General features: G+C 46.5%; 1 long non-coding RNA gene across 2 annotated transcripts; it reads left to right on the top strand.

Moving 5' to 3' along the window:
- The first annotated feature begins 9,878 nt into the window (after nucleotides 1-9,878).
- Nucleotides 9,879-18,029, top strand: LOC118910789 (uncharacterized). Of its 2 annotated transcripts, XR_005024161.2 has the most exons (4): nucleotides 9,879-12,072; nucleotides 12,362-14,772; nucleotides 16,184-16,272; nucleotides 17,437-18,029. It is a non-coding gene; the product is annotated as an uncharacterized LOC118910789 (long non-coding RNA). The 2 variants fall into 2 exon arrangements; XR_008992403.1 differs by having other exon boundaries at nucleotides 16,184-18,029.
- Nucleotides 18,030-27,106: the final 9,077 nt, after the last annotated feature.

The following is a 27,106-nucleotide window of genomic DNA, read 5'->3' as shown; positions in this document are numbered from 1 at the left end:
CATCCTACCTCAGTGAAGTGGTTTAAAAATAAATAAATATATATATATATATATCCTTAGTTTTGGTTTATGCCCCTGGTTTCTGACACAGAGCTTCTATATCCCTTGGAATTTCCTGGGTGATAGGAGCATCTTTTGTTCTGACAAGGCAGCTCCTAGATGGGGGCTGGTCACCAGAAAGACCAAGCCACAGTTCAAAGCTTGGAACATTTGGTCCCAGCCCCCCATCCTCCAGGGAGGAGAGAGGGGCCGGCGACTGAGTAAATGAATGATCATGCCTACGAAATGAAGCCTCCACACAAATCCCTAAGCTACAGGGCTGGGAGAACTTCCAGGTTGACGAGCACACCCATGTGCCAGGACGGTGGTGCGCCTCGGCTCCACGGGGATGGACGCTCCTGCACTCAGGCCCCATCCAGGTCTTGCTCTGTGCTCCTCCTCATGCAGCTGATCGTCTGCAACCTCGGCGACACAGGTAGATGTAAGTCAAGGGTTTCTCTGAGTCCTGTGAGCGGTTCTAGCTGAGTACCAGACCTGGGGAAGGTGTCACGGGAAGCCTCAATTTAGAGCTGGTCAGACAGAAGTCTGGGGACCGGGGGGACCTGGTATCTGTGACTGGAGTCTGAAGCAGGGTGGTCCTGTGGGACTGAGCCATTAAACCTGTGGGGTCTGATGTTAATTCCAGGTGGTGTAAGAGCCGAAATCAATTACAGGCCACCCAGTTGGTGTCCAAGAGCTGGAGCACAGTTGGTGGGGGGAAAAATCCCACACTTGTGGTGTCAGAAGAACAGTTTTCTTTTAATACCAAACGGTGATAGATGTTATGGAGAAAAATAAAGTGAGTTTCAGGGGAGAATGAAGGGACATGTTGTTTTGGAAAAGGATGTCAGGAAACTGGCAGAGATAAAACCACGCATGAGTTAGAGCCACCACAATGGTTTGTTCAGTAACTACCGAGGGCAGGGAAGGCGCCGAGTGCCAGCAGGACTTGTGCAGAGGTGACCTGAATCAAAGGGCCTGAATCCTGGGGAAGCAGGAGCGGGTGCGTGCTGGGGTGGGGGGCCGGGGACTCCAGTAGAGTCCGGCAGGTGAAAACTTTCGAAGGCTGGGGCAGTGTAAATACGATGAGGCCAGCGTGTCTGCTGGCTGGAAATCCTACACATTAAGTCTACTCTCCCTCCGAGACTGGGAGGCAGAGGCCCTGTCCTTCCGACAGCCACATTTCCAAGGAACGGCATCCACTTCCTGGAGGAAGACACTCCTGAGTTGTAGGAGATACAGAAAGATCTCAAAGGGACAGACAGAAGAGTCATGATGTAAGCACCCCCCCCCTTTTTTTTTGTAAATGCTCTAAGAAAGGGAGGTCAGGGGCCTCTGTCCGGTGTTAGGAGGAAAGGCAGTAAATTCTTTGGACAGCCCAGAGCTTTTCCAGACAGGAGCTCAAAGGGGCGACTGGGAGCTGAGCTGAGGTTGGTCAAGGCTCTTCAGTGCAGAGGTCTGAAGGGGGGTTTGCAGAGAAAGCTCTTTGCAGTTCCCAAAACTCCTAGTCCCAGAGGACAGCGGCTGGTGGCTCAGGCTAGGATGGCAGTTCAGAGGTGCTCCAAGGTGCCCAGGATCTGAGGAATGAGGCAGAGAGGAGGGTGGCATACCCAGTTTTTACAAAGCGTGGTCTTACCCCAGAAGTGCCTTTGGAAATGGCATCATTCATTCATCCATTCATTCACTCATTCAACAAGCCTTTCTTGAGCCTCCACGCAGAGCTGAACAGACAGGAATGCAGCCTGGTCCCTGCCCGCAAGGCGTTCCCCGTCCAGCCTGGGAGTCCCACTAGGAGACATGACTGCGCGGCATGAACAGAGTCGGAGCGTCATGACCCAGCTCTTCACTGAGATCAAGCCGCTGAAGGCACCGTATCACCAGCAGAGTCTACATGTGCTCACGACACAGGCAGGGGACTGCAGTCCTCAGTGCATGCCCAGGTGGCGACTCCCGCGGGTGCCCCTGGGCCCTAGCACTGCAGTCAGGCCAGGTTGCTGGGTTCTGAGGAGGGTGAGTGCCCCTCTTGGGCTGCTAGCGTCCATTGTCTTCCTCCAGCTGTGTCGCCAGCAAACTGCCCTCATGGAGGGAGCTGCCAGAAACCGCCTGAGCTTGGCCCCTCCACCCGCCGCCTCTGGAGTGGCTCTTAACCAGGGACTGATGATGGGCTCCGCTCCTTTGCCTCTAACAGAGAGGTTAGTTACCCTCCAGAGCCCCCTGCTTCCTGCAGGATCAGGATGAGGCTGCCCTCTGCAGGACGCAGCCTGGAACTGCTACCTTGCCTGCTCCCTGCCCTTCCCTGTCCTCCCCAACTTCTCCCCAAGACCCCAGAAGCACTGCCTTAATAAGTCACTTGCCAACGAACCTTGTGTCAGGTCTGTTTCTGGGAAACGCATCTAAAGCAATCACCCCAATTGCCGTGAGAGCTAAATACACTCACCTTTTTAGAGAAGGGGAAACTGAAGCTCGGAGATGTTAGGTGACACATGCAAGGTCACACAGCCTGCTCAAACCCAGCCCTTCTGCCCCCTCCTCCACTGACTGATTAGATACCCAAAGCCGCCACCAGCGATCAGTCTCCGAAAGCTAGATTTCAGTGTGCTGCCTCCCATCCCCCACGGTGTGTGCTCCTCTGGGTCTGCAGGCGGGGCCAGCCTTCAGCCGCATCCTTTTTCTTGCTTTGTGAGTCACTAGTGTGGATCCTGGGATGGAGGCCATCATCTGTCCATCCCTACTACCCCCGAAGCGGATCAGTGTGAGCAGCTGCTATAGCGGCCGAGCACAACCACACCGCTTCCCAGTGGAACAGATGCTTGTTACAAATGTCAGTACTGAAACCTAACCTTTAACAGGCCATGGTAGATGTGAGCAGCATTCACCCAGCCTGTATTTTGTTACATTGTTACTGCAACTGAAAAGCCACAGAGTGGACATGTGTCAGGTGTGTGTGCTATTTCTTAAAGTCACAAACTAAGAATGACATATGATCAGTATAGTTTAGGATTTGCTACTTTTACTACATTCTTTGCTATGCACATATAGGAACTCAAAGGGATTATAAATTCAATTTGAGTAAGGTTTAAAACCATGTATTTTTTGGTAAAGGGCATCCACTTACGATGGCCAAAGCCTTTGTTACTGAGTCCAAGCTCATGTCACTCCCCACACGACATGCCAGTCAGCTGAGACAGGGTGATGGGGCAAGGAGAGTGGCTTTATTTGGAAAGCCAGGTGGGCTCACGTCCTAAAGCCCCTTCTTAACCAAGGTTGATTCCAAGCCTCTTTTACATTAGGGAAGGGGGGCAGGAGGGGCTTATGGCCAGGTGGTGACATCAGCCTCAGACACCCGGATGTCAGCAGGGGTCTGAGCAGGATTGTGAAACTCCTGGTCCTTGGCTAGTCGACTCCAGTCATTTCATTGATGCGGGTCTGGCCACGATGTCCCTATAAGGCCTTGACAATCTACTAGTCATTTTTGTATATTCTTCCTTATCTCCTCGGAGGAAACCAGTTTAGGGTGAAGGGCTGGTTGCATCAGTCTTAAGTCATGAGCAAATTTCCTTTTGATGATTAACCAGCCTACGTGCAGGGCTGCGGGGGTGAGCAGAAGATTTTTTGACCCAAAGATTAAGCAGCAAAGGAGACAGAAATGATATGAAGGCAGAGCTGCCAGGCTGTTACACCCTATCACCGCTCCCCACTGTCAGCGGTCCACTCCACAATCCTGTGGGGTCAAGGACAAAGGGACCTCATCGCTTGCCTGACTACTTCCAGCTGGATGGGATTGGTGAAGGGCGATTATTCTGAATTTTATATCAAAGCATCTAGTTTCAGATTGTCAGGCTTCTGTTCTCAACAATTCCAAATCAAAAGGATGGGAGAAAATTGGAAACGTTAGTTGGACAGTCATAACCCGTTATCTGAGGAAACCAGAAGAATTCACTGTCTGGTCCAGTTTAAAAACAAATCCTCAAAGATAATTAATCAGAACTTGAATCAGAATTTAATATCCATAAAGGTGTGTTATTGAAACATATTTTTTCTTTCTAAATTAAACTCATTTTCATCAACAAGAACCATTTGTTTGCAAATTAAGTCCAACCAACTTGGCCCAATTATTTTCATAAATGCAGTAAGAATAGTGATATTCTCGTGATTCTGCTTGGCTGGAAGTTTTCATAAGGAATCTCAGATTGAATTTACAAAGGCCTCTCAAGGCCAGGGAAGCCAAGCCAAGTCAAACTTTGTCTGCATATGTTTAGATTTGGGTGAATTCCTCTCTTCTCGACTATCCTGAGGTTCCTGCACTTGCCAGGAAGTGACCTTACTCACCTGGTAAGGCTCCTAGGAACCCTGTAAGCAAGGTACCAGGCCAATTGTCCAAGGGCTTCACTGGCTTCATAATGTCACTAAACTTTAGTTCCTTAAAGCTGTTGGGTCAGTTCTGAGTATGTATCTATCTCTTTTTCAAATACAGCGTTCCAATCAAAGCCTTGGTAATATAACCAAGGTTTCCAACTGTGCCCTATTTCAAGGGGAACAGATGCTTATTGAGGTTATGCAAATAATTATATTAGCATAAAAATTTAAAAAGACTGAGAGCTTCTGAGTTCTGGAGGGATCAGGTAGGGAGAAACATGTCTTATGTTCTGTTTACATGTTTACAGAGATATGATTTCCCAAACTGTTGCAAGCTATAGATGGCCCAGGAGAAAAAGTTTCTTTAAATCTGGAAAAGCAAACATTAGAGAATCAGCAATGTTTTAAAGAAAAGTCACAAAAATTCCAATCATTTCCCTCAGTTTGTTCAGTCCTGTGTTATTAATTCTTGTTCTGCTGAAGTCCAGGTTTTTCCATTTGTTCTGGAAATTCTAAATAGAATCACAGATCATTACAAAAAAATGCTTGGTAATTCATTTTAACCCAAGTGACAATAAAAGATTTTAAAAGCAAATACAGAAGGTTAGATTGATGTGAGCAAATTTAATTCTCAGTATTGAGAAGATTCAGTTTTCTTAGGTAATCGAAGATCTAAGACAGCTTGAAGCACATGCAATTGTTCTGATAAAAGAATTACTTTAAGGCAAAGAAGAACTCTTCATAATCTCTTAATATCAAGACCAGACCAATAGTTCCAGGAAACTTTGTCCTTCTAACAGAGAGAAAAGCATTTGTAAAATTCTAATTTTACAGTGTATTTCTGATAGTAAAATTCTTTCTCCTTTTATTCTTAACTTACATAAATCCATCCCAATCTTAGCTTAACCATACATAAAATTCCTTTCTTAAAAGACTCCTTTTTCACAAACCTGCAACTTACTATATCTGTCTGGGTTTTGTTCTTTTTTCCTTTCTTACTCTGGATCATTTTACTTTAAGACAAAATGGCTTTCTTCTTTCTTCCTTCAATAAAAAAGTATCTCCATTTCTCATACCTTCTACCTACAACACACATCCTAGTTTACTCAGCCCTCAAAAACCTTAACCCATTTGCTATCAGTCACCAAAACATCTTCCTCTTCATTCTTATAAGCTGTGGGCTCAACTGTCAGGCAAGGCTGATTTCATAGCCATTTGTTTTTTAAAAGGCCTCATTTTCCATTTTTTTTCCCTTCAGTTTCAGGTGGAAGTGGGCTGTGTTTACATTTCAAAGACATGATAAGATTCATGGCATCAAAACACAGAGAAAGAATGCAAGATTTTTCCCTTCTGTATCAGTTTTTTGTAACAACACTTTTAGTCCAGCTAATTTTTACATTTTAAGGCCTTTGCTCTTCAGAAAGGCTTTAACCATTTCGGAAGCCTTTCCTGTTCAGGTAGGGTAAGCGTCTACCCATTCTGAAAAGACGCCCATTAAAAACCAGTCCCCTCTTTCCCCACTGCCTGTTTTCCCCAGGGCTCCTGTTGGGATTTGAATTGGGTTCCTTACTATCTGAATACCTGTCCCTTTCTACCATCTGGGAGGCTTCTGCCTTGTCATTCCATTACACACTGATATAATATATTTGCTGTTAATACAATTATAAGAGTTTTAGCTTTCTGATATCAAAATGTAATGAAGACTTGTTTCCATTAACCTGGGGGGAAAATTGCTTGTTACGAAACTACTTATTAAACTTCCTTATGTCCATTCAAGAACCCTCCTATCCCTTCCAGTGTGCTTAGGGTTGTTTTAATTTGAATGAGGGAGGGGAGAGGAGGACAGGAGCATTATTTGATGAATATGAATATGAAAATGTGGCGCGATTGCTGACAGATCAGCTGTGGACAGAGGAATGTGTGATGACCCTGGTGAATTTCATTGGGGTATGGGGTGCTGCCAGAAGCCAGGCAGAGGAGGAATCCCTGGTGGGCTCCTGGCTGCGCAGTAGCGACAGCCGAGCTCTTACACCATTGGCCTGGAGGAGCAAGGGAGTCGTGTAGAGGTGGATCATCTGGCAAGAGCTGTGAGAACTCTTCACCACCTGGGGTCTTCTCCTACAAGAAAGGAGTATGTGCATTTGTCTCTACCTGTGTGGACGCTCACTTTTCAACTCTTTGGAAACCCATTCAAAGCCCTGCTTTGCCCAGAAACTCCCATGCATTTAATTCATTCCAAAAAATTGCCCCCAGAGAGCCTAGTAAACATAATATTCTTCATGTAATTGTAGACTAATGATAACAAAAAAAAAAAAAAGGGAAAGAAAAGGGGGATTACTCCCTGACTGGATAAAACTAACTGCAAATCAACGATTAATGCATGCTTTACATATCCTTAATTTTGATCTTTTAAAGGGTGTCAGATGATCAGCTATGGAGGTACATTTTTCAGACTGGATATGGCTGGTAATTGTAGGTCTGCTTTTGTTATGTAACTATACTCCTATTATGTTAATGTGTGTGTGCAATTTAATTAGTAGTTTAAAACCTATACATGCTGAAGTTACTCTACAAGAAGATATGACAAAGAAATAATCAACCTTCCTATGTTTTCTTCTGTCTGCTACTTCTATAGCTTTTCTTCTTCCTTCCTAATTACAACCCTTTAGTAGAATTCGTGCCTCATATCGAAAATTACTGATATCATAATTCTTCCAAGTGATAGAGATACCTCAAGACAAATGCTGGGCATAGAAGCCACAGGGCATAAATATGCAAAGAAGTAAAAAGCTAACCTTTTCAAAGAATATTGCTTCTCTCTCACTTACCAACTTCACATTTCCCTGTATGGCCCCGGAAGATGACTGGTTAGCCAGAGACGGGTAAGATTCCTCAAGGGAGGAACAACCTAAGACAGGCACAGTCGCAGGGGGGCCATCAGGTGAGAAATTGGGGATCAACAGAGGTGAGGCTTACAACCTCACCCCCCCTGTTCTGAGAGAAATCTTCTGCATCCGTGGATGTTTTGTTGCCCTTGTCTAGCTCGGATTAATACTTAGTCTATAGGCACAGACCTGATCATCTACATTTGCCCTCTTACAGCACTAAATTATGTTTTCTACCTTTATCTTGCATCTACCTACCACTTCATCATTTTATTTTAAAAATAATAATAATAATAATAAGGGAGAAATGTGGGATTCACATATAAATCAAGTATAAAAATCAAACGAATAATCATATCTGACTTGATTGTTTATAGTTCATAATGCATGATCAAAACCGAAAGTTTCTGTGATGACTGCCCTTGCACTGCTCACCATGTAACTTATTCACTATGTAAGAATTTGTGCTCCATGTAAGAACTTGTTCGTTATGCTTCAGAAGATTGGAGGCTGTTGAGAATTAGGCTTGGGGTGGATTAATGATTGTGCATTGAGCCCCTATACAGAATTTTATTGTTGTTAACAACCATTTGATCAATAAATATGAGAGATGCCCTCTCAAAAAAAAAAAAATTGCCCCCAGAGAGCCCCTTGACTTGCAGGGGGGTCCCAGAAAGTCAGACGGAAAAACCCAGTAGGCCATGACCAGCAGGGGTCAGTGTGGCGCCAGCGCTGTGAGCAGCCCGTCTCTGCCCCTTTCTGGGTAAGAACTAGGCAAGCTCTGGAAGAAGCTCTGAGATGGTACCATCTGGTAGGTTCTGTTCCCACATGGAGAGTAGCCCTAAACCACGGGGCAAATCGATCAAAACCTCCTTTTTGCACCCAGACCCTGCCCCAAGAAATAAATGCCAAGCAGACATCAAAGCCAGGGTCCAGCCTGCACAATGTTGTGAATTGTATTTTAAGCAGTTGCCAACAGCAGTGATATAAAATGTGGGTTTCTTGACAAAATGAAAGATCCCCACAGTGTCTGTCTGCCCATGCAGTGGAGTTGCCGAGGCTGGCTGCCGGCTTTAAGGGAGGCCTGCGCTTACCCGTTCATGTCGGGCCCAGGCAAGCGGTCCCCTGCCCTGGGCCCCACATTTTAAAGAGTCCCTCCCTGTCCCCCTCTACCTGCACTTCCCTGTGGGGCAAGGAGCCCAAAGAGGCCAGGAGGATGTGTGCATCTGAATTCCTCATTTCTCCCTCGCTTCAGGACCTCAGAATTCCGTGCCCTCCTTTATGCCTGGGTGATTGGGACCTTTGAGAGGTGCCTGCCAGTGGTATCTGCACCTTTAGGCCCCAGAGTGGTACCAAGGAGCATCTGTTCACAAGATGGGGAGACTGGAACTTACTTAGATGTGCAGGTTGTCCGGGCAGAAAATGAGGACAGGCCCCATCCAAGAACCTGCTTTCCCCGGGGATCATGTTCCAGCACAGAACTCCACAGACTGCATGAGTCAGGGTTGTCCAGAGAAACAGAACCGATAAAATATTGATAAAGACAGATTTATTTTAAGGAATTGGCTCATGCTATTAAGGGGCCTGGCAAGTCTAAAATCTATGGGGTAAGCCATTAGGCTGGACATTCAGACAGGGCTTCTCAGCTGCAGTCTGGAGGATTCCATCCTCTTTTGGGAAGAGTCTTTTCTCATATTTCCTTCACCTAATTAGATGAGGCCCACCCACACTGTGAAGGGCAATCTACTGAACGCAAACTCTGCTGATTTGAATGATAACCACATCTACAAAACACCTTCACAGCAACCTCAAGACTGGTGTTTGACTGAACAGTCGGGCCACCATGGTCTAGCCAAGTAAACACACACAATTAGCCATTATAGAGTCCAAAAAGTCTATATCTATATCTGTCCTATCAATACATAGTCTATTTTAAGTCTATACCTAAATCCAGCCTCCCAGGTTGTTGTGAAGGTATAGTTATCAAGACAAAAAAAAACAAGGTATATTTCATTCAGCAACTCATTAGCTGATCTACAGCTTTTATACATTTGGATACATGGTATATGGGCTCTGTTGGTCAATTACTTTGGCCTGGGGTGTATTGAGGGCAGCCTGCCCTAACTCCAGATTATTTTACAGCAGTTGACTTCTGTCCCACTTGACTTCTGTAGGCACTGGGTTTGCAACCCTAGATATTAAAAATGTCAGTTTAGAAAGGGGTAAGGGAGGTGGAGCTAACAGCCTGCCTGTTAGTTCAGATGGACTCTCGCTCTGAGATGTATCATCTTCATAGAAGCCCCTCCTCATCGAATTGATTATTTACTGTTCCATTTCCCAGGAATAGGACACAGGAGTGTCCTGTGGATTTGATGAGATAATGTCAGCAGCTGGCTTTGTGCATGGCACACGCTCACAGGCTGTAGCTGGCATTACCATCCTGAGGGCTCACTGCACAATGGATGGGCCAGCCTCCCCGTTAAAACCATTCTCTCCTGGTTGGAAGAGTTGGGGCAGGGCCTGTTCTGCCTTAAAGTCCCTCAGGGAGCACCAGTCTCCTTGTTTTTTGTCCTGGGGGAGGCTAGAGAAAGGAAAATGCCCTAGGACAGGGGCTAACAGGGGCTACTGCCTGTTTTCATAAGTTTTATTGGGAGACAGCATGCCTGTTTGTCTGTCTTGTCTTAGCTGGTCAAGCACTACAATAGCAGCAGAGCAGTTGCAACAGATCCCATGTGGCTGGCAAAGTCAAGAATGTTTATTATCTGGCCCTTGCAAATCAGTTTGCCAACCCCCTCCTAGAAGGTAAGACTGGCAGTTAGCCCTTCCGAAGGAGCAGGTAGGTCCACCTGGCTAACCAAGCAGAAGGGCCTGTCTGCCCGCTCCTCCTCTTTATCATCTTTGGGAGCGGCAATCCCCAGGAGGAGGCAGTCTCTGCACTAGAGGGAGAGGGAAAGCAGCCCCCCAGCCACTGCCCATCTCCCCATCTTCTCCCCAGACAGCCCACTCTTCAGCCCCCGGGTGCAGAGGGAACATACATGGAGGCAGCTTTGCTGGCCACATGTGGCTGCACAGGCTGTCTGTACCCAAAGGCATCTGGCCTGGGGGGCACCCAGGGATCGACGTCCAGTCACCAAGATATGGGCCTGGCATGGCTCCATCTTCCCAGAGAAAAGGGCATCTCCTAAGTCTCATACAGGCACCTACGGCCCACAGGAGCTAGGATCGCATTGCTGGTGGGAGCCTGGGTTTCAGTTTGCCTCTTGGCCTTGACCTTGGGCAAGAGATGCAAATTTTCCTAGCCTCAGTTTCCTCATCTGCAAAATGTCAACAAGAGTAGCACTGCGGCTACTGGACAAAGACCCTCCGAAGATGTGCAATCCCAGTCCCTTCAGCCCGTGAGTATGGACCTGTATGGCAAAGGGGACTCGGAAGATGTGGTAAGCTAAAGATTTTGAGATGGGGTGATGACCTGGGTTATCCAGATGGGCCGCATATGATCACAGGGGTCCTGATATATTCACGGGAGGCAGCGGGGCAGAGTGAGGGGTAAGAGATGTGAAGCCAGCAGCCAGATGTAGGAAAGCCAGGGAAGAGGCCACGAGCCAAGGAATATGGGTGCTCTAGGGGCTGGAAAAGGCAAGGAAATTCTCCCCAGAGCTTCCAGAAGGAAACAGTCCTGCCAACACCTTGACTTTAGCCTAGTGAGACTGATTTGGGACTTGTAGTTTCAGAACTGTAAGATCATAGGTTTGCGTGGTAAGCTCTGAGTTTCTGATCTGTTACAGCCACAGGAGACTCACACAGGCACCCAGCTCAGAGGGTGTTGGCAAGGATGAGCCAAGCCAGTGCCTCCAAACATCTGGCCTCTGGGGAACTGCATGGAGCTCAGTACCGGGGAGCTGCTGCCACCATACAGACAAGGAGGCTTCCTCACCTCCACCCTCCCTCCGGCCCCTCCTTCTGGCCCTGGGGAGGGCTGCCATCCCCAAAACTCCTGCAAAGATAAGGGGTGACCTCTGACCATGTGAGGAAAGGCCGGGGCCAAAGATGGCCAGATGGTGGAGATTACAGCAATTCTGTAATCCGTGGGCCTGTCCACAGTCCCCAGACAAAGGGAGGTGGGGCAGTGATGTCATCATTTACAGGCTTTGGCTTGCATAACGGGTTTCAAGTACAGCAAGTGGGGAAAGCAAAAGTTATTTTCAAATTGGTCATTGGCAGCTGGCTGGCCAGACCATTCCCTGTGAAAAGCAATCATGCAGGAACAGACTTGTCCGTCCACGCTTTTCCTCTGCTGGTCCAGCCCGCAACCTCTTCCGGCTCAGGGACAGCCCTCCCTCCTCCAGCAGCTTTGCCCAGTTACCTCGCCCCAGGTGACCAATTCATCCTGGTTTGCCAGGGGCTTTCCTGGTTTTAATGCTGAAGATCCCATGTCCAGAGAAGACCCCAGACCCCAGGCAAACTGGGACAGCTGGTCACCCAATTCGGCCCACCCCACAGCGGCTTCCCAGTGCTCGGGCGCTTTGCCCTGCCTAGGGCACCCCCTTTTCCTTGGAGTCCCGCGAATGAGGCAGGTTCTGCCTGGCAGCAGGGCCCCACCCATGCTGACCCTCTGCCCAGAATCTTCTTCCTTCTGGTTTATCTTGGCTGGCCCTGCTCAGGGGCCTTGACTACCTCCTCTACAACAAAGCCTGCCTGGCATGCTATGCATGGACATATACCAGAGGAGCTGAGACGGCCCAGCCCAGGCCTGAACAAGGCACTGGACCACATGAGCTCTCTTCCTCCAAAGGTGAGCTCCTCTCCGGCCCAGACACCCTCCCACAAGGGCTGAAGCTTATCCTCTGCTCCCCCAATCTGTGCAAGCACATTAATCCTAGTGTCCGTGGCAATGACCACGGGCTTCAGAGTCCCTCTTCCCATTCTCCCAAGAGACGCCCGGGCCCTGCTCAGGGGAGTCCTCTCAGGGGCTCAGGGCGGTTCTGCCAGGCTCACCTTGCAGCTGTGCCTACGCACAGGTGGGAGCAGGTGCTGGTCAGGCCGAGATGACAGTGTCATGCCCTGCTCTTCTTCATTCACAGTTTCCTCCGCAAAGACCTGCTGGGCCTGTGCTGTGCGCCAGGCTCTGGACAGGGAGATGGACAATAAAGAAATAAACAAGTTTACATGGCAGCAGGTATGATGAAAAGAAAAGAAAAACCTTCACATTTGCCGACGAGGGGACCGGGAAGAAAGCAGGCCCACAGCTCCCATCGCTCCCCAAGGCTTCCTGCCAGGCCTGGAAGATGCTGCCAAAGGTTAACTCATCAAAGATGAGGGGATAATAAAACATATGGGGAAGGAGATGGGGAACTGAGATGTCAGGATGATTAGATAGTCACCTTGGAGAGTAGATTAGAAAGAGGTATGAAACTCGTAAGTAGGAGCCCAGCTCTAGCATCCAAAAATTCCACCTCAAGGTACCTACTTAGAGAAATCTCTACACTTATGCAGAGAAAATATATACAGAGATTCAAATTATAGCATTGTTTGAAACAGCAATAAACTGGGAATGATGCCTATCAACCCACGGAAAGTGAGATTTAGTTGCACTGAAATGAAGATTCTCCAAGATGTGATCATTGTGTGAAAGACAAAGGTGTAGAAAAATAAGTGTAACAGAACCCCACTTAGAAGATGGAAAGCCCTACTCTCCATTCTTCAGGGACCCATAGTTATGAATGCAAATACACGGAAAGGGTGGAAACCGCTGATTCCCCAGGAAAGAAGGCAGGGATAGAGAGCACCTCCAAAGGTCTCTAGGTTTGACACAAAGGTTTCAGTTTTTACAGAAAATTATGCATGGTTATCTGCACAATTTTTATATTTGTGGAATCAAACATTCAAAGGGAAAGAAAAGACAGCGAGGTGGTAGAACAATGAGGTTGTATGCCTCAGTGCCAGCTCAGATGTCATTATTTAGTTTGACAATAAAGACAAAAGCCCCAACATCTGCCAAGATCAAGTTACCATGTACAGAATATAAACCTACCCACACTTCACTCAGATAGATAATAGCAGTACCGCTTAGCTTTTGTTTTATTGGGTTTAAAAAAAACAAGCCACCACTCCAACAAAAATAAACCATCTATTTAAAACCATAGCCCTTTTATTTAGCTCCCAAATCTGTGGGTCACCTGGGTGATTTTTCTGATCTGGGCCAGCCAGGCTGCTATTTGCTGGGTTTACCCACCAGCGTGTGGCCATTTGGCAGCTAGGCAATCTAGAATCATCTAACTCTTGTGTCTGGAATGCGGCACCTTGTTTTCCTTAAGGTGGCTCTCATCCTCCAACAGGCTAGCTCGGGCTTATTCACATGGGGGTGTCAGAGTTCCAAGAGAATTACTGAGAATGCTATAATGCCCCTTGAGGCATAGGCTCTGAAATTCACACAGTGTCACTTCCATGACATTCCATTGGCCAAAGCATGTAGCAAGACCAGCCCGTGTTCAAATGGTGGGAAATAGACTCGACTCTATTCAGTGAATAAAAAGAACAGCTCCTCTGTGCCAGGCCCTGTGTTAAGCATTTTATATACATTTTCTCATTATCTTCTCACAGCAAGCCTGTGAACAAGGTATGGGTATGTAGTCACACTTAACAGATGAAGAAACTGAAGCACGCTGGGGGGTCAGGGAAAGGGCTCCAGGAGGCCTTTACTCCTCCCACAGACTCTCTCCTGCAGATGCCTAGAAGCCACCATTCCTGACTCCTGATTTTCACCTGCTGTGGGCTGGATTGTGTCACCCTGATTCATGCGGTTAAGCCTGGATTCCCGGTGTGGCCTTATTTGGAGTGTGGGAGTAATAAGGTTAAATGAGGTCACAGAGTGAGCCCTGATCTCGTAGGATTGGTGTCCTTGTAAGAGGATACACCAGAGAGCTCACCCTCTCTCTCCACCATCCGGGGTCACAGAAGGTGGCCATCTGCAAGCCAGGAAGAGGGCTCTCATCGGAAACCAAATTGGCTGGCACCTTGATCTTGGACTTCTAAGACTCCAGAACAGTGAGAAATCAGTGCCTGTTGTTCAAGCCCCCAGTCTGTGGTATTTTGTTATGGCAGCCTGAGCAGACTAAGACATCTGTCTGTCCACTTTTAAAATACAGTGTCCTTGAGCTGATGGTTACACCCCCTCCTAATTCTTCAAAGTGCACATGTTTTTACTGCTCTCCTTCCCAGCAAGCCACACTTCAGTGTAAAGTTCCTATGCAGAACCAGTCTCCAGCCCTATTTTTCTCTGCTTTTTTATGATTCCTCAGTGTGCTTCCTCTGCTTAGAAGACACAGGTTTGGCAAGCACTGCTTAGACCCAACAGGTGTGTCCTAAGTCAAAAGAGAACATCTCAACAGGAAGAGAAATGGGTTTGAAGGCACCTTGACTGTTGTGTCTGCCAGAAACACTTCAAAGATGATGAAAATAAAGAGGAAACAGCACTCCACCCAGCAGTGCACAGGTGCCCACCATCCTCCTGCCCCAGGGCTTGGCCCCCCAGCACTGAACATGTAGGTTACGGGCAGCGGTGCAGACACCAGACCGCCTGGGCTCACACCCCTTTTAGCTGTAACTTTTGGCACATTCCTCAACCTCTCCAGCCCTGTTTCCCCATCTATAGAACAGAGATAATAGTGGCACTTTCTCGTAGGGCTGTTGTCAGCATTAAATGGTTCACTGACTGTTTATCTTTTAGGGCAGGCTCTGGGCCACAAGAAGAGCCAATACTTGTTAGCCTCAGGCGTCAGCCACACAACTTGTGAGTGGCAGTGTGGACCCTACAGGGAGGAGCTAGAGAGGAAAGGACGTCCCAAGGCCACCCAGCCCAAGCCCAGGGCCAGGGCTTGCCTCCCTGCCCCTCCCCTGGGCTCCTAAAAGGGACCCTCCTGTACAGTGTGTGTGGGCTTCATCCTCACAGCGAACTCAGAGGAAAGTGTGGGGACCCACGTTAACAGGTGGGAAAATGAGGCTTAAAAAAGTCAAACACTTTCCCCAGGTTACCCAGCTGGCGAGCCAGCACCAGATTCCCACTCTGTTTCTGATTGCAGAAATCTTTCAGCTCACTTGGATGAGAGAGATAGATTGTGGAGGGCCCCCCCCAGGTCACCTGACACCACGCTCCTGTTCAGAACTGGTCTCAGACCCATACAGCCTGCCCCATATACCCAACTTCATTATGCTCCTTCCTGGTGCTCACCATGAGGAAAAACAGGCAGACCTGTGTTTGAATTCAGGTCCCACTGCCTGTCATTTAGGGAAGTCACTCAGCCTTTGGGAGCTACCATTCCTCAACTGTGAAAGGCTTGATTAGACGATCTGACACATGTAATGCACCTGGCCTCATACCTATGTGTGTGTATAAGGAGCCAAGGATACATGCCATTCCCTTCTCTGTAGGCTGATAAATGCCTATAAGGTCAGTGACTCCCCCAGGGTGCTCCACTGCACCTACCAGCGCTTCCCACAGTGCTTAGCACATAGTAGATGCTGTTTAAAAGAGGCAACAGGCCCCAAATGGAGTCATCTGTGTTAAACCAATGTCGCCAAAATGAGGCTTAATACCTAACCTAATTGCAAGCTCATCTCCCTCAAGAATGGCATCTTAACCAGTCAATCTGGAATTACCTGGTCAGCACTACTGAGATCATCTGCCTAACAGACCCCTGCCTCGCCCTAAAGGAAGATGACCTTGCCTGAAACACACCACTCTTTGCTGGTCACTTGCTTGTCCTGCACCCTTCGGCTTCTCAAAGTCTCCAGTTTGTACAGCCCCTCAGAGCTCCTTTCTATTTGCTAGAGGGGATGCTTCCTGGTTCATGAATAAGGCCAATAAGATCTTTAAAACTTATCAGTTGAACTTTGTTTTTTAACAGATTTGGTGGCAATGGTGGTATCTGAAAGAGACTTCCTACAGCTTTGGGGACAATGAGAAGCAAAGCATGGTCCTCATGAAGCCTTTGAGGTCTCTGTCTTTCTCATCATTTCCAAGGGCCATGGATAAGTTCCTCTGGGTTCTGAGCTCCCCTGTCTTTGCATTGAGCTCCTGGTCTAATTGGCTTTCCAGTCTACAATCCCAATTTGATCAGAAACCCCACCCCTTGGCTTAGTCTCCAGATTCCATGTTGAGAACTGCTGGTCATTCAGCCCAGTTCCCCATTTGTTTGGAATCCCCGTCCACCGTCCCACTTGTTGAGGTCTGCTGGCTCAAGCCTTTCTTTCCCCAGTGCTCAGGTGCACATCAGGAATTGCTGGTGGTGCACACAGGGGCTTCTCTTGGCCAATCCATTGTAAACATCTGATTGGTTATCACCTGTGTTAAGGTGCACATGAGGTTATTGTTAAAGGGAATCTCAAAAGCCAAAAGCCACCAAATTTGATAGGCATAGGTTGAGCACTTAAAAGCTGTTAGAGTGCTTGCCACCTAACTCTAAGATTCCTGTGTTAGGAGAAATTGGTCACAGAATAGGTTAGATCAACACTAGCTCACCTCCCAACCTCAAGACAATTTTTATGCAACAAAGTACACTGTAAGACACTGCACAATCTCCAACCCAACAGCGTGTCTCTCTTGGGTATTAGTTTGTCTTTGAGAGCCCCAAAGGCCTAGCCACTGAAAAAAATGGGATCCTTAAATTCCAAAGACTTGTGTGTACCACCTCCCAGCACCTCTGCTTATTTTATGTTTAGGAACTATAGTTCCAGAATTGGAGAGATCTACGAAAATGGCAAAATCTTATTAGAAACAGCCTAGAATTATAATGGCCATTTATGGAGGATGTTCCAATAAGACAAGGTCATTCATCAAGCAAGGGTTCCCAGATCAAGCAGACAGAATGGGATACCTAATTAAGTGGTATGCAGCAGCTCCCAAAAGGCTTAATTTAAAAAAGTAATTGCAAAAGGCTAATGAAAAATCAAAAACTCAAGAAGTACCTAAAACAAAAGGCAATAACATTGACGTGACTTCTACTGCTCCCCTCTCTCTTGCTTTACTTGAGTCCGTGGATTCTACTTATTCTCTCTCTGAACTGCCTTTCTACTCTGAAGAGACTATTAAATAGGTACTTTTAAGATAAAGCCACTTGGGGTTGCAGGAGATCCAACTCAGGTATCTTTCACTCCACAGTCAAAGACTAAACTAAGAGCCACAGTTGAATTTCCTAAACCCAAGGAGAATCCCCAGAAGTTTTCTGAAGGATTTGAAGTCCGTACCAGGCTGCCGGATCTTTATCAGCTTGTGCACATTCTGATAGGACCTGGTGAGGCGCCAGAGATGGACGTGGGGCAGCAGAATGGTGTGACCCTGAGGACGACATCTGAGCACTTCAGTTATCGACATGGACCAGAAAAAACTTGCAAGATAGCAACTGATCCTTTAAAAGCCATTCCTTGAGTCTTTCCTGCCTGCACTGGTTTATCTAACATTCAAACCTGCAAATAAAAGAAAGATGAATTTGTAGCAGACTTTAAAGCCCATTTGGAAGCTCTCTGGTATTCCTGGTTCCATACAATGAATGAGGTCACCCAACCTGCTTTACCTTTCCTATTTGTAAATGGATTATCTCTTGGGATTACTGGATTGATAAGAAGGCAGAAAATGTGATGGGAGGCCACTGGTCTGAGTGAACTCATAACCATAACGGAGCACTTGAAACAAGACCACAAACACAAGTCCCTCAAGCTATTAGTCTTACACCTGCAATAGCTTTATGGCCAAAAACTTAAAATAGCACCTGGGCCTCCCATATGACCAAAATGCCACATCACAAAAACCTAAAATAGCGCCTGGGGTCTGTCACCAAAATGCTAGCCCAGGGGAAGCAACCTGAGTGTCTATGATAAATGAATGGATAAAGAAGATATGATATATATACATATATGTATATCACATACACATAGATATACACACACAATGGAATATTAGCTATAAAAAAGAATTTACAACAATATGGATGGACCTAGAGGGTAGTATGCTAAGTGAAATGAGTCAGAGAGAGAAAACGAATACCTTATATTTTCACTTATATGTGGAATTTAAAAAACAAAACAAAACAGAAACAGACTCATAGATACAGGAAACAAACTGTTGGTTACCAGCTGGGAAAGGGGTAGGGAGTCAGTGACTTGGGTGACAGGGATTAGGGGCTGCGAACTTCCAGTTGTAGAATAAATGAGTCACGAGAATGTAGTGTGCAGCACAGGAAACACAGGTAATGATGTTGTAATAACTATGCACGGTGATAGATGACAACTAGACTTCATCATGGAGAGCATTTTGTAATGTATAAATATCAAATCACTATGACATATACCTGAAACTAATAGGATATTGTATGTCAATTATAATTCAATAAAAATTAAAATGATGGTTCAGGAGGTCAGTGTCTCTTTGTAATCAGCTAGGGTACTGGAAAAATGATTGTCCTCAAATATTTTATGCAAAGGAATCCTTCAACATCCACTCAAATGCCTCTATATCGACCCCCAAAGGAGGGCGCCCATATGGCCATTGCCAGAGTTGATGGCACTCCAGGGGGCTCTCTGGTAAAATGCAACTAGTGATTCCCTTAAACAGCCAAGGGGAAGCTAAGATTAAGATTAATGGGGAAATCCTTCCAAGTTCTGGGAGATACTGGAACTACACTCTCTACTTTAAACCCAACTCTTATAGGATGACAAACCCCTCAAAGTGAAAGAAATGTTTCCTTAGTGAGAATAGCTAATCAAATTCAGACAGTTTCTATCTCAACCAGCATGAATGTTTCTGGGACCACTCACTGAAAAACATCCCTTTTTGCTACGCCGTACAGCTACAGTCGATCTGATAGGTAGAGAAATGCCTCTCTAAACTTTAAGGGCTACTATGTTTGCCTCCAATGGAGACCTTACCTTAGAATTTCCTGACCAACTTGAACCTGATCTGTTATGTTCTTTACAATGTGTCCTTGATATAGAAGAGTCCCTGAATTTAAATGACGTGTCTGAAAAACTGGGGGCTGCAGCTAATACTGACATTGGGAGAGTAAGTATAGAGCCTACAAAAATTCAGGCAGGCATACCTAACCTCTCCTTAAATTGCCTCAATATCCATTAAAGCCTAAAGCCATCAAGGCCTCACACTCATGATAGAAAACCTAATTGCCCGAGGGCTAATGATGCCCTGTACCAGCCCCTGGAAGACCCCAACATTGTCAGCTGGGACCCCTAATGGGAGGGGATGGCCACTTGAGGACTTGAGAGCTATTAAGATAATTAAGCCCCATTTCCCAGTTGATCCAACCCAAACACCCTTCTGTCACAATCTCCACTAGACTCAAAATTGCTCAGTGGTATGGGCCTATGTGAGCCTTCAGCACCCCTGTAGACCCCACTGGCCAGGAGCTATCTTCCTTTCCTTGAAAGAGCTAATAATATAGGAGCATCTAAAGATTCCATTTACTTGCTGCAGCAGTTAGCTCTAAGGAAAAATTAAAATTATCTCTAGATACTACTCACTATCAGGGTCATAATCTAAGCTCTGAAAGAATCCAGCTGTCTCCAAAAGTAATTAAATGAACCCAAGAATTCCCTGGGCCCACAGCTAAGCGTTGGCTTTGTGGATTTATAGGCCTGCCTGGCTTTGATACACTGTGATCTTAGTTTTTCTCGATTGGCTTCCCCACTGTGTGAATTTACTAACATTCCAGTCCCTGAACCCCATCCCTTCCAAGATAAACATGAACAGGCCTTTATAAAACTAAAACAAGTGCTTCAAGAGCCACTCACCCCAGGGATACCTAACTATTCAAAAACTTTCACCTTATTTATACATGAAAGATAACCAAGCCCCGGGGATGCTCACGCAAGAACACGGCCATAAACATAGGCCTGAGGCCTAGGACAGCTGGAGTCAGGTGCTCATGCCTGTCCAGACTGTCTTCAGGCTATAGCTACAGCTGCAAAGTAGCAGAAGCCTCAGCGGATTTAACCCCAGGAGGTGACATTTATTGACAAACTCCACATGCTCTCCTGAATCCTGAATTAATTCAGCATTTCTCTGGGAGCCGACTAACCTCCTGCTTTCACCATGAGACCGTCTGGTTTCTCCACCTAATCGAATCCCTAACGTAGCAATGTGCTTAATCCTGCTGCACGCCTCCCCCTGCCTGACGAAGGTGAACCCCACGACCATGAGGTAATAACATCCAGTTCCGTGACACCGCATCCTGATTTTACGAGATGCCCCTTTGACTCATCTTGATCTAATTTGTTTATTGATGGGTTATTCTGTAAACACGGAAAAGGAAATTTCCGAGCAGGCTGTGCTGCTAATACCCAAGATGACCTGCTTGAGAGGGGACGTCTCCCACAAGCTAAGTCAACCCATCAGGCAGAGCTCCCTGCCCTTACCAGAGCATGCCAGCTATCAGAAGGACAGATTGTTAATATTTACGCAGACAGCTGGTATGCCTTTGGGGTCGTCTGTGATTTGGGGATGCTGTGGAAACAAAGGGTTTTCTTATATCCACAAGGCCCCCAATCAAAAAGGGATAATATGTAAATGACTGCCTTACTACTATTCTCTTACTTTCTGAAACTGTGTCATGAAAACTGAGGTCCACACTAAAATGAGTGAACCAGAGTATCAGGGAAATGCAAGGTCAAGAGAACTAATGGGATCCTCAAGCTTAAAATCCCTAAACTTACTGAATCTGCTGGGCTCCCTCAGCCTGAGGTGTTGCTTTTAGTCTTGCTGACTCTTTGCAGTTCCCACTTTGGGAAACATAAACTCACTCCACGTAAGACAGACACTGACCGACCAGTGTCTATTGGTCTACAACCTTCTGCTGATCCCTTGTTACTTCATGCCAATATGACCAGCTACTGTAAGTCCTTACTGTCTTATGCTAAAGGCTATCATCAATGGGTTAAAGAAGTTTTCCCGGATCCTGATTCAAAAGATCCTGTTGTTCACTATCTGGAATCTGGTGGCTGGGTTTCCTGGAAACATCATTCGTGGAAGCCGGCCCTTGAGTCCCCTTGGAAGGAACCTCACCAAGTGGTCTTGACCACTGATGCTGCTGAAAATATAGAAGGCATTGAGCCTTAGGTACACATTTCAGCTAAGGAAGGTCCCACCTGACGTCTGGCCCTATACAGACACGGAGACCTCAGCGTCACCTGAGGGGAAGAGAAGCAGCTGACACTGATGTAGACTATTTCCACCTAAGACACCAAGTCAAGACTTCATACCTGAACTAAACATAAAACGCTTTCATTTTCTCTCTCTTTACTCTAACATTGTCCTGGAAAGATAATGTAATCATCTGTATCTCCCAGGCCATTGCTAAGAGGGCTTACCTTTCAGATTGCTAGATTTGTCATCAAAAACTCCCATTTGTCCATGATGTTAGAGATCCCCCAATTTCTCTTCTATTTCCAATGTCGCTGCAAACTTCAATTAACACCCCTTTTGAAGTCACTTAGAGAATCTGAGACTTCCAGCCAGAACATCCATTGTCTTGTTTTTACTTTTCCATGATTAGAACGGATTACAACTAATTTGTGCTCAATTAGACACAAATAAATATACAAATCATATATTTGCACCCCCATGTTCTAAGGATTATCTAAATCAGTTTTGCCCACAATCATGAAATGATCTCACCAGCAGCACCCATCTTTGCAAGGAATTTAGGACACCTTTTTATTTCACATTAGATTTATTTTGGAAATGTGCTAAAAATATGACTCACCCCTGGGTTGAATGGGGAGATACAACAATCCCTGTGAAAACATCCATTAACGGTGCCATCCTAGCAGGAGTGGTTTGTGCCCAGTGGGATTTATCTTTGTCTGTGGTAGTTATCATTCTCTTTGGGCCTATGAATACCTAGATGGCTGCTGCATGACCAGGACAAGCCTTTTAGGTCATCCCACTGTGCCCCTAACTGTACACTGTCAAACTGAGGCACCTCATTTATCAACTCCCTGGAATTTACATTGCTGAGTTAGAAGCAACCTACCAGGAGGCTTTCCTGATTCCGGATTCACTTCCATGGGCAGATTCCTACCCACCCTGGTTGAGAGTGTGTGCAAATGAAGCTATGATCAGAAACCTCTCCTTAATTCTTGAAAGTATTGTGGAATCCGCTGCTAAAGCCATAGCTGCCCAAAAAAGATCCTTAGCCTCTCTGGCCAAAGTTGCTCTTGATAATAGAATAGCCCTTGATTATCTTTTAGCTGGGCAAGGAGGTGCCTGTGCTGTAGCCAACGCCACCTGCTGCCCCGGGATTAACACTCCTGGGGAAGCCGAAACTCATTACATAAGGTCACTGAGCAGGAGACTTGGCTTAAAAAGGTGACTCCTTCGGAGGGTTTTCCTGTGATTTATTTGATTTTGAGTGGATGGGGTCTTGGGGACCAGGGCTCCCAAAAGCTTATCTTGCTTGTAGTAATCACAGTTATCTCCTTGGCATGGTGTATTCTCACAATGGCCCTAACTGCATGTCCAGAGCTGCTAGCCACCGAGCCAATGTTCTCCCAAGGACTGGAGCCTTAGAAAAGGGATGAAGATAATGACCAACTTAAAAACTGTGAACCCCAAGTTGTGACTTGTGACTATCACAAAAATTCAGCTAAAAGACGTTATGACCTGTGACTATCACACAGAAGATCAGCAAAACCTGCAAGAACTTTGGAGCAGGAGCTGAGAGTGTTGCTAATTCCTTACATTTTTATCACATTTCTCAGTTAAGCTGAGAGTCTGATCAAAAGGGAAATGATTAGGAAGACAACAGACCCAAAATGGAGTCACTTGTGTTAAGCTCGTGTCACCAAACAAGACTTAGTGCCTAACCTAATGTCCAGTTCAGCCTCCCCCAGGAATGGCATGTTAACCAGTCAGTCTGGAATCACCTGATCAGTGCTGGCAAGGTGGTCTGCCTAATAGACCCCTCTCACCCCATAAAGGAAGGTGGCCTTGCCTGAAACACGCCACTCTTTGCTAGTCACCTACTTGTCCTGCCCCCGCCTGCCTCTCAAAGTCTCCAGTTCGTACAGCCCCTCAGAGCTCCATTCTGTTTGCTAGAGGGCATGCTGCCTGGTTCATGAATTATTGACTACAGCCAGTAAGATCTTTGAAACTTACTCGGTTGAATTTTGTTTTTCAACAGTGCTTACATTTGTAAACAGACACAGTTTCATTTGAAAGGTATTTGTGTGAAGTGTTTCTGATAAATGGCTGTCTCGATGTACCTGCCCTTAGGAAACAGTGCATCTTCCGGCAAAGGCGGCTGCTGCAGGGCCCAGCGTGGGCAGACCTGGGACTTAGAAGAAGAACTCAAGCAGCCGTTGGGCTGGCGGAGGATAAACTGAAGGCAAACAGATGCTGGAGACCTGATAGGCTACGAGCGGGGTGGTCTGTGCCAAGAACGTCCTGGTTGCTGTCATGTCATCAGCGTGACAGGAAGCCAGTGAGGCTTTAGGACTTGGACCCGTATTCAAGTCCTGGCTCTTGAGCTCTACCTGGGTGGCCTTGTGCCTGTTCCTCATCTGTAAAATGGGGTTTCTGCCAGGTCCCTTCTCATGTCCACAAGTGCATGTGGTCAGCCCTCAGTGAATCTTAGGATCGCTATGTGCTGACATCACGCAGACTTGCAGGAAGCAGCCCGGTGGGAAAGGTTTGGGTTCCAGCTGTGCTACGTAGCCTCCCACACACATGAACTACGTAGCCTCCCACACGCATTAACTGGGGCTGGTTGTTAACCTCTCGAAATGGTCTCCATCTGTTAGGTGTGGGTGACACCTACGCTCGAGGTTTGCATGTGGATTAAGCTGGAAACCTGCAGTCACCCTTATGGAGTAAACGCTCAAAAATGCCTAGTGTCCTTTTCCCTGACGTGACACAGAAGGTGAGAGAAGAGACCAAAAGTCACAGGACCTCCAGCTGCCCTGGCCAAACATCCCACAGCTCCTTGGATCTCTCCTGAGGGTCCTGGGTGCTGGTTCCAGGATTCCTCCAGGGATTCGCTGGTAAACATCTCTTAATCTGCTCTGAGAGGCCCTGAGTCAAAAGAGAGGAAATTAACATTTTGGAAACAAGTTTGTCAGCAATGAGTCTGATTGGAAGATATTTGAGAGCCTCTTTATCCAGCCTGAGTAATCTGTATTTTTCCAGGTCAAAATGCTTCTAACTTTCCAATGTTCTTGAAATGTCATTTGTTTGGCCTTCCACTGAATAAGCCAGAAGGGGAGAAAAAATAATTTTCCTTCTAAATGTCAGAGCTCTTGACTGAGACACTCATAAAAAAGACAGATTAGTGATAGAGAAACACACGTTCACTAATATGTATACCTCATATATACATGGGAGATACCCAGGGAAAAATGAGTGACTCCCCCAGGTGGCCTAGGCCACAAGCTTAAATACCGTCTTCAGCTAAAGATAAAGAAAGCTGTAAGCATGTAGGGGGAGCAGGTTAGGGGAGACCAGTTATGAGGGGCGACCAGAACAAGCTTGGTAAACAAGGGTAAGGTCATCATGCAGATTTAAGTCAAGCCTCCTCCGCTGATAAGCGTGTCCTGTGAGTTAGGGTCATCTTTCTCTTCCTGGTACTGGCACAGAGGGGACGACCCCCTTACAGGCGGAGATTTCCTTTACAAATGCAATGCCCCTTATAAAAGAGTAACTTCCACTCTGTTTTTGTCTTTATCTGTTCTTTCTCAAAATAATACTTATGCCAAAGAGCGATATTTTGGGGTGGCATATTCTCTGCGAGACCCAGAGGACACCACGATGAAAATCCCAGCCTGCCCTCAAAGGACTGCATCGTTCCAAAGGCAGATAGCAAGAAACACAGCAAGCATGGAAAAAATGACTCCTATCCGTCACCTGTCCCCCAGAGCCTTCCCTCACCTTGAGTGTTGGCAATACAGGAGCAGGAGCAAGGTTTTAAGCCACAAACAATTATGGAAGAATGACAGGCTTCCCAATAAAGATAATGGGAAATTTGGGAGTGAGGAGTGGACCTTCCACAAAATCTCTGAAAATCATAAATGCTGACTATCCATCCATTTGGCAGAATTTACCGAGTGTCCACGCTGTTGCTAGATATGGTGTCAGGAGCTTAGCTAGTGCACAAGTAGTACTTCCTGTTTCCACTTCATTTCTGACAGAGCAGAGCTGACAGTCCCAGACATCTTCAGGCACATCCCCGGCATAATCGACACCGGCACCTTCCGCGCGGCCCAAGAATCGAACTGGAGGCTCTTGTAAGAAAACAGCAGCTTTCCTCTCAGGAGAACCATTGCCATTATTAATTCAAGAACATTGAGAAATAACTGCCTGTCTGGGGTATCAGTGTCGAGAAGGAAAACTATTCCCTTCTTCCCTTGTAGGTTCTTTGGCTGGTATTATTAAATTGACATAAAGCAGATGAATAGGAGAAAAACAAACTTAGTTTTCTGCCTATAGGAGCCCCATGAAAATATGGGACTCAAAGAGGAGACCAAAGCAAGAAAGCATTCATACCTTTTAGACAAAGAATAAATTGCAGAGAACTGAGAAGACAAAGGTTTGGGCTTATGGTAGTGAACTGGTGAAGAAACAGTAAGGCTTGTTTGTACAGCCTTCTTGGCCCTAAATTCCGTGTCTCCGGCGGTAAGGATGATTCTTCCCTCCTGGAGCAGGAAGGGCCCTTTCACAAGGGAGACAAAGGAACTTAGAGTGTCGTTCTTGCAATGACTGTTTCTCAAGTACCTTAAATTCAAAATGATCAATATAGCAAAATGGCACCTTTTGCGATGCTATATTCTGTTCCCCTTCATCAGTTTGGGGAGAAAGTCACTCCCTCTCCTGCTGAAATCCAGAGGGTGCTGCGTGGCCACCTCCTGCCTCCTTCCACAGCTTTTAGATCAATAGGCCTCCAACAAGCCTGAACCCCGTTTTGAACAGTTGAGGAGGTTTTGACATAGGCAGTAGTTCAGGGAAAGAGTCAGGTGCTGGGCAAGTCGAAAGAAGCCTGAGGCCGGTGTGTGCGGCCAGCTGGCAGAACAGGTCAAGCGAAAAGAAACCAGCTAGATTTTGGGGAAATTACTGACGGCCTAACAGAATGCAGTTTCTAACCAGTTCAAACAAATGAGATTCGGGATAGGGAACAAAACCTACAGTTACTCCAAAGCTCATTTCACACTCACTAGCGCACATAAACCAGACACCTTGGTGTCAGTTACAAGGCTGACACAAAGGGGGACTGGCCCCTGTAACTCCAGGGCTGGGGGAGATCTTTCTCCTCGCCCAGGGCAAATTAACTTTGAAACTGACATCAGTCAAAGGGAGAAAAAAAGTGGGAGAAACCCGTTTATTGTGTACAAGCGGTCATTCTCTTCTGCTCGCCCCTGTCTCTCACCACATAGCTGCAAAAGGGACCCCATCCAACCTCACCAGTCCAGATACGTCCTCCCTCCTCCTCATAATCACCTATGGAGACGGAGACGGACTACTTCTCTCCACCCCTAAGAAACACCTGTTGATGTGGAGAGGCACCAAGACCAGGCGAGAGATTCTGGCAATATTGCAATTTTACCCAGAGCTGCTTCCCAGAAATCCCCTCCCTATCCAAGAAAACCCCATCTATCCCGATGACTATTCCACCTCCTGCTTAAACTCCAGCTATAAGGTTACCCAGCCCCAAACTCCCCATACCGCTCACCTCTCAGCATGCCCACACTCCCTTCTTGAGTGTGTACTTGCACTTGATTAAACTACTCTTTGTACTTGCTGGACCTGCTTGTGAATTCTTTCTCATTCAGAGTCA

Source organism: Manis pentadactyla, chromosome 11, assembly GCF_030020395.1.
Source record: "Manis pentadactyla isolate mManPen7 chromosome 11, mManPen7.hap1, whole genome shotgun sequence".
Lineage (NCBI taxonomy): Eukaryota > Metazoa > Chordata > Mammalia > Pholidota > Manidae > Manis > Manis pentadactyla.
Note: the sequence above shows the minus strand (reverse complement) of the source record. Positions and strands in the feature narration are given on the sequence as shown.